Genomic DNA, 5,515 nt, shown 5'->3' on the forward strand with positions numbered 1-5,515 from the left:
AGAATAACGTAGGAAAGTGCATAATGTCATATGGGCTTTTTCACAAACACATAGTATCCATGGTAAATTGGGTATAGAAAGTACTAAATTAAACATGCAAGCAACCCTTTTAAAAGCAATATGTAATTGCCAAACAAATTTACAACAATCCACAAGTATATAATGAGAAACAATGACTCAAATAAATTTCCAACACCAAGTAAAAAGGAAAAAGAAAGAAAAAGAAAATATGGATAATGGAAGTAAAAAGAAAAGAAAAGAAGATAACATAAAAAAAATAAGGAGAATAATGGAAAAGTAAAGAGGGGGGAAGAAGAAAAGAAAAAAACCTTGTGAATAGGGATGAGAGAGAGAGAGTAGAAAGGGAGAAAGAAGGAAGAAGGGAGAAGTAAGGAGGGAAACGAGAAAATAGGATTTGGGGAGAAAAAGATAAGATAATTGGAAAATTAGGGAAGTTGTGCGGCGCAAGCGACGCGGTCGCGTGGGGCACGCAGTCGCGCGACTTGCGCTTATACTGATTGACGCGGTCGCGTGATCCGTTTTATGCTACTGGCGCGAGGGCAGCCTTACACTCGCACAACTCTCTGTTCAAAATCTTATTTTGCCAAATTTTTGGGTGACGCGATTGCGTGGGGCATGCGATCGCGTGAGTGGCCATTAGAAGGATATGACGCGATCGCGTCGGTCACACGGCCGCGTGGGAAGAATTATGCATTCAGCGCCAATCCAGCACTACTCTGGCACAACTTTCGGTCGTGCACCCTTTTCACGTCGAATTCCAGGGCACGCGGCCGCGTGAGTGACGCAGTCGCGTGGGAGGCCAATATTCCCATTTGACGCGGACGCGTCAGCGACGCGGTCGCATGGGGCGATTTGTGCCACTGGCATGCCTCCAGCCATGCTCTTGCGTGACTCTCTGTTCGTTTTATTATTTTCTCCCATCACCTGCGGCGCGGACGCGTCAATGATGCGGTCGCGTCGCGTGAAAAATATTTTATTATTTTTTATTTTTTTTTTTAAAATAGAAGTATGTAAATGCAGATGCGCAAAATGTACTAATAAAAAGAAGAGTTATTGAATAGGGAAAACTAAGAATAAAGAAAAGAACGATCATACCATGGTGGGTTGTCTCCCACCTAGCACTTTGCTTTAACGTCTGTAAGTTGGACGCTCCACTAGCTCAGGCTTCGGCCATGTGGGGATCTTCCAAGAGAAAGATCTCGAGCTCCTTATTTTTCTTCAGCTTCTCGCCATGGTACAGCTTTAAACGATGTCCATTAACTTTGATAAGTTCAGAGCTTGAAGGATGGCTTAGGTGATAAACTCCGTATGGTTTGGCCTTCTCTACTCTGTATGGACCTTCCCATCTTGATCTCAACTTGCCTGGCATGAGCCTCAGTCGAGATTTGTAAAGGAGGACTAAGTCCCCAGGTTGGAACTCTTTTCTCTTGATGTGCTGATCATGTACAGCCTTCATCTTCTCCTTGTAAATCCTTGAGTTCTCATAAGCTTCTAGGCGAAGGCTTTCTAGTTCTTGCAGTTGCAACTTTCTTTCAGCTTCGGCTTTCTCAATTCCCATGTTGCACTCCTTTACTGCCCAAAAGGCTTTGTGCTCTATTTCAACAGGGAGATGACAAGCTTTTCCATAAACTAAGCAGAAAGGACTCATCCCAATGGGTGTTTTGTATGCGGTTCTGTATGCCCAGAGTGTATCTTGTAGCCTGGTGTTCCAATCTCTTCTATGAGGTTTGACTATCTTCTACAAGATACGCTTTATCTCTCTGTTTGACACCTCGGCTTGCCCATTAGTCTGAGGATGGTAGGCTGTTGCAACCTTATGAATTATCCCATGCTTTTTCATTAATCCTGATAGTCTCCTGTTACAAAAATGGGTGCCTTGATCACTCACGATTGCTCGTGGTGATCCAAAGCGACAAATAATGCGGTTTCTCACAAAGGAAACAACAGTGTTAGTATCATCAGTGCGGGTAGGAATTGCTTCCACCTATTTGGAAACTGTTCCGAGGGTTACCTGAAACTGGAGGCCGATCTCGGATGAGATCTTCTGTACTGGTCGGAGATGATGTGCCCGGCTGGCTGATGACGGCCGGAGCTGTTGGGTCCGACTCGTTGGACTTGCAGTACTGCTGATCCTTGGCCACCGGAGGGTGGGGGTACCTGCAAGAGACTCCAATGCTTAAGTTAGCACGGGTATTAAGCAGGTTTTTATGTAGAATCAGAGTATGAGTTATACCTGGACGCTCCAGTGCATTTATAGCAGCGTGGGCTGACCTTTCTGATAAGATAAGTTAGTTATCTTATCTTATCTTATCTTATCTTGAATGAAGTCAGCTTATCTTCAAAGGAACCGTCTTTATCTCTATAGGCTGGGATTGCCTTTTGGATTCTGGGTCGTGTTCCTCTATTTGGGCCCTTTTATTGGGCTTTTGCTATCGATTTGGCCGAGTTCTTCGTAAAGAAGTCGGTCCGCTTGACCTGAACAGGTCGGTCGCTTCGCTACTGAACATCCCAGTTCGGTCAGCTCGACCCCGGGTATGAACAGTGCCCCTGGTTGAGCTCGGTCTTCCTTTTGAGGTCGAGTTCTCTACTTCGGTCCTTCTTTAGTGAAGCCGAACTCAAGCATTTTGTCGATTCCTTTGCAGAAGCTTTTTTTGAATGTAGAACGTTTTCCTTCTAAAAGCGCGGCCTTTTGTATTAGCGCTTTGTCCTGGGGAACGTGCGAGGGTTTAATACCCTAATTAATTAGTATTAATTGCTCCGTTTTTCCTTTGGCTCTTTATTTTGATTTTTGAAAGCTCAGAGACTGTTTCTCTTCTTTGCTCTTTCGTAACTTCTTTACCATTTTCCTCCGTTTTTCTCTTTTCTCTGTTTTTTCGCCTTCGTTTCTTCTTTTCCTTCGTGGCGGCGTCGCTTGGCGATTCTCGGGACAACTTACATCTCCTTTGTTGAAGCTTTTCTCTTCTCCAGGTGAGTTCCATTCGCATTTTCTTTCTTTTTCGCTACTTTTGGCTTTTTTGTGATTAAGTTGTGATTTTGCTTTGAGGGAAGTTTGGATCTTTCTGCTTCTACTATGCCTGGTTATAGTCGTTATGCGTGCTCTGAATCTTTTTCGCCTTTCCTATTGCTTTAATGTGCCTTAGGGCTTTCTGCATGTTATTTCTCGTTTGTGCTTTTGATGATAATGCGTTTAATTCTGGAAAAAAGGCTGGTGTCTTTGATGATTTCTTGTTTGGTATGCTCGGTGTTGGGGCTTGCTTTTTGCTTGACTTCGAAAAAAGTTTGCACCTTTCCGCTTGGTTATTTTTACTAAACTGTAGAAATAGTGCTTTCTTCTGATAAACTGTATGAAGGTGATCCTTTTTGCATTTTTGCTTTCTTTGTTTTCTTTCTGAGAGACGCCGGGGTGTGAGCTGTAGATTTTTCCTGGAAACTTTGCCTGATTATTGCCTCCAAAGGATGCCCCAAGATTTTGGTTTGAGTCTTGGGGTTTTCCTTTTCTAAGTGATCTCCTGCATCGTATTGAGTTATTTTCTCCCTTGTCCGAGATGTTTTTAGTAATCCCCTCTTCTTTTTTTTTTACTTGTAGGATTTAGTTGGCCTCATGTCTTCTGTGGTCGTTCTTGAAGATTTGTGGGGGAAGCCACCCCACCTGGACACGAAGAGATTTTTGAGTGATCCATCTTTGGTTCGAGCTGCTTTGGGTACTGCTTGATTTGTTTTTATGCTTGCTCTCGGGCTTTGTTTTTTCTATGTTGTAACTTGTCTTTGTTTTTTGTGTTTTTCAGAGATGTCGAAGAATAATGATTCTATGAGAGCCTATAAGAAGGCGAAGAAGGCGACCGCAGCACTAAACCTCTCGGCCAAAGCGGCCGGAGAGGGGTCTTCTCAACCTCTGGTTAAACCTCCTATACCGAGTTCTCCCGGGCCGAGGAGAGCAATTCCTACTCCTCGGGTCCGTCAGGTCGATCCTCCTCAATCTTCCGTTGCTGCTTCCGGTCCCCCTCCTAGTAAGAAGCAAAGAACAACTGAACCTTTCAACCTTGATGCTCCTGACTTCGATGCAGTTGAGTTTGTAGATCAACAAATCGGCCCTTACGGCCCTTACCCCATGGACGACGTGTCACTTCTTCATCATTTTGATTATATAACTCGGAGTAGTATCAAGATGGCCCACATGGGAGTGGCCCTATATCGAACTGCTCAAAGTCTTCCTCTCCATGCGTGGGCTTTTTTAAACTCTTTATGTTTTGCTAACACTTTCTTGTTGCTTGCCTAGCAACTTTTGTTTTTTATAAAAACAAATGGTAGCATGCTTCTACTTTTGCGGTAGGTTTTGGTTGCCTCCGAGGCTTTTTTTTAATTTTGTGGATGATAACTTTGTCTTTGTGCTTGACTTGGTATTTCTTTTTCTGTGAATGTTGAAACCTTACAACTTAACCTCTTTTGGATTGCTTTTGTATTTTGTATTTTGAATCCTTTGTGGTTGTGGCTAGGTAGGTCTAACTAGGAATTTTTTGGTTTGTTCTCGCCTTGTTTTATTTCTGACGATTCGTAACCAATTCCTTCAAGTTGGTCTCCGAGTTGTTTTCGCAGTCCATTTCCAAGTTATATTTGTAATCCCTTTCCTGGATCTTTGTCAGATCTCTTTTAGGAACTATTTTGATAACTTGTTTGTAGTAGGAGTCCGACTTGGTTACATCGGTCTCTTTTAAGTTATTTGTAGTCCTCTTTCTTGGATCTTTGTCAGATCTCTTTCAGGAACTACTTTGATAACTTTTAGTAGTAGGAGTCCGACTTGGTTATATCGGTCTTCTTTAAGTTATTTGTAGTCCTCTTTCTTGGATCTTTGTCAGATCTCTTTCAGGGACTACTTTGATAACTTTTAGTAGTGGTAGGAGTCCGACTTGGTTATATCGGTCTCCTTTAAGTTATTTGTAGTCCTCTTTCTTGGATCTTTGTCAAATCTCTTTCAGGGACTACTTTGATAACTTTTAGTTTGGGCTGACTTTGTCATGTCGAGCCCTTATGAGTTAAAGCAATCCTCTTTAATAGGGTTGGCCAGACCTCTTTCTAGGGTTTACTTATAACTCGGGTTGACTTGGTCCGACTTCTCAACGTCGGCCAGTCTTCAAGTTATTATTTTAGCAATCTGTAAGACCTCGTCAGGTTCTTTTTTAGATCACTTTCGATAACTTCTTACATTATTCTGTGTTCATCTTTGCCGATTTGTAGAAAGTGGTTGTCGTCTCTAGATCGTCCTTTGGGTGAATCGTGTTTTCACCTTTATCGGACAGTTGTCTTTATCATGATCGTGCACTGAAATTGTTTTTCACTTTTTGCCGATCTGTTGCTTTATAATCGGACGATGAATGCTTCAGATTAATGCGTCTTGAAATCTTTGTAGAATATCTAAAATATATTTTATTTAAAAGGAAAATGCAAATATATACATATGGGATTTGTCTGAGTCTCAACTTGGTGCCTCATTAAAAAA

Source organism: Arachis ipaensis, chromosome B04 (genome assembly GCF_000816755.2).
Source record: "Arachis ipaensis cultivar K30076 chromosome B04, Araip1.1, whole genome shotgun sequence".
NCBI classification, from domain to species: Eukaryota; Viridiplantae; Streptophyta; class Magnoliopsida; order Fabales; family Fabaceae; genus Arachis; species Arachis ipaensis.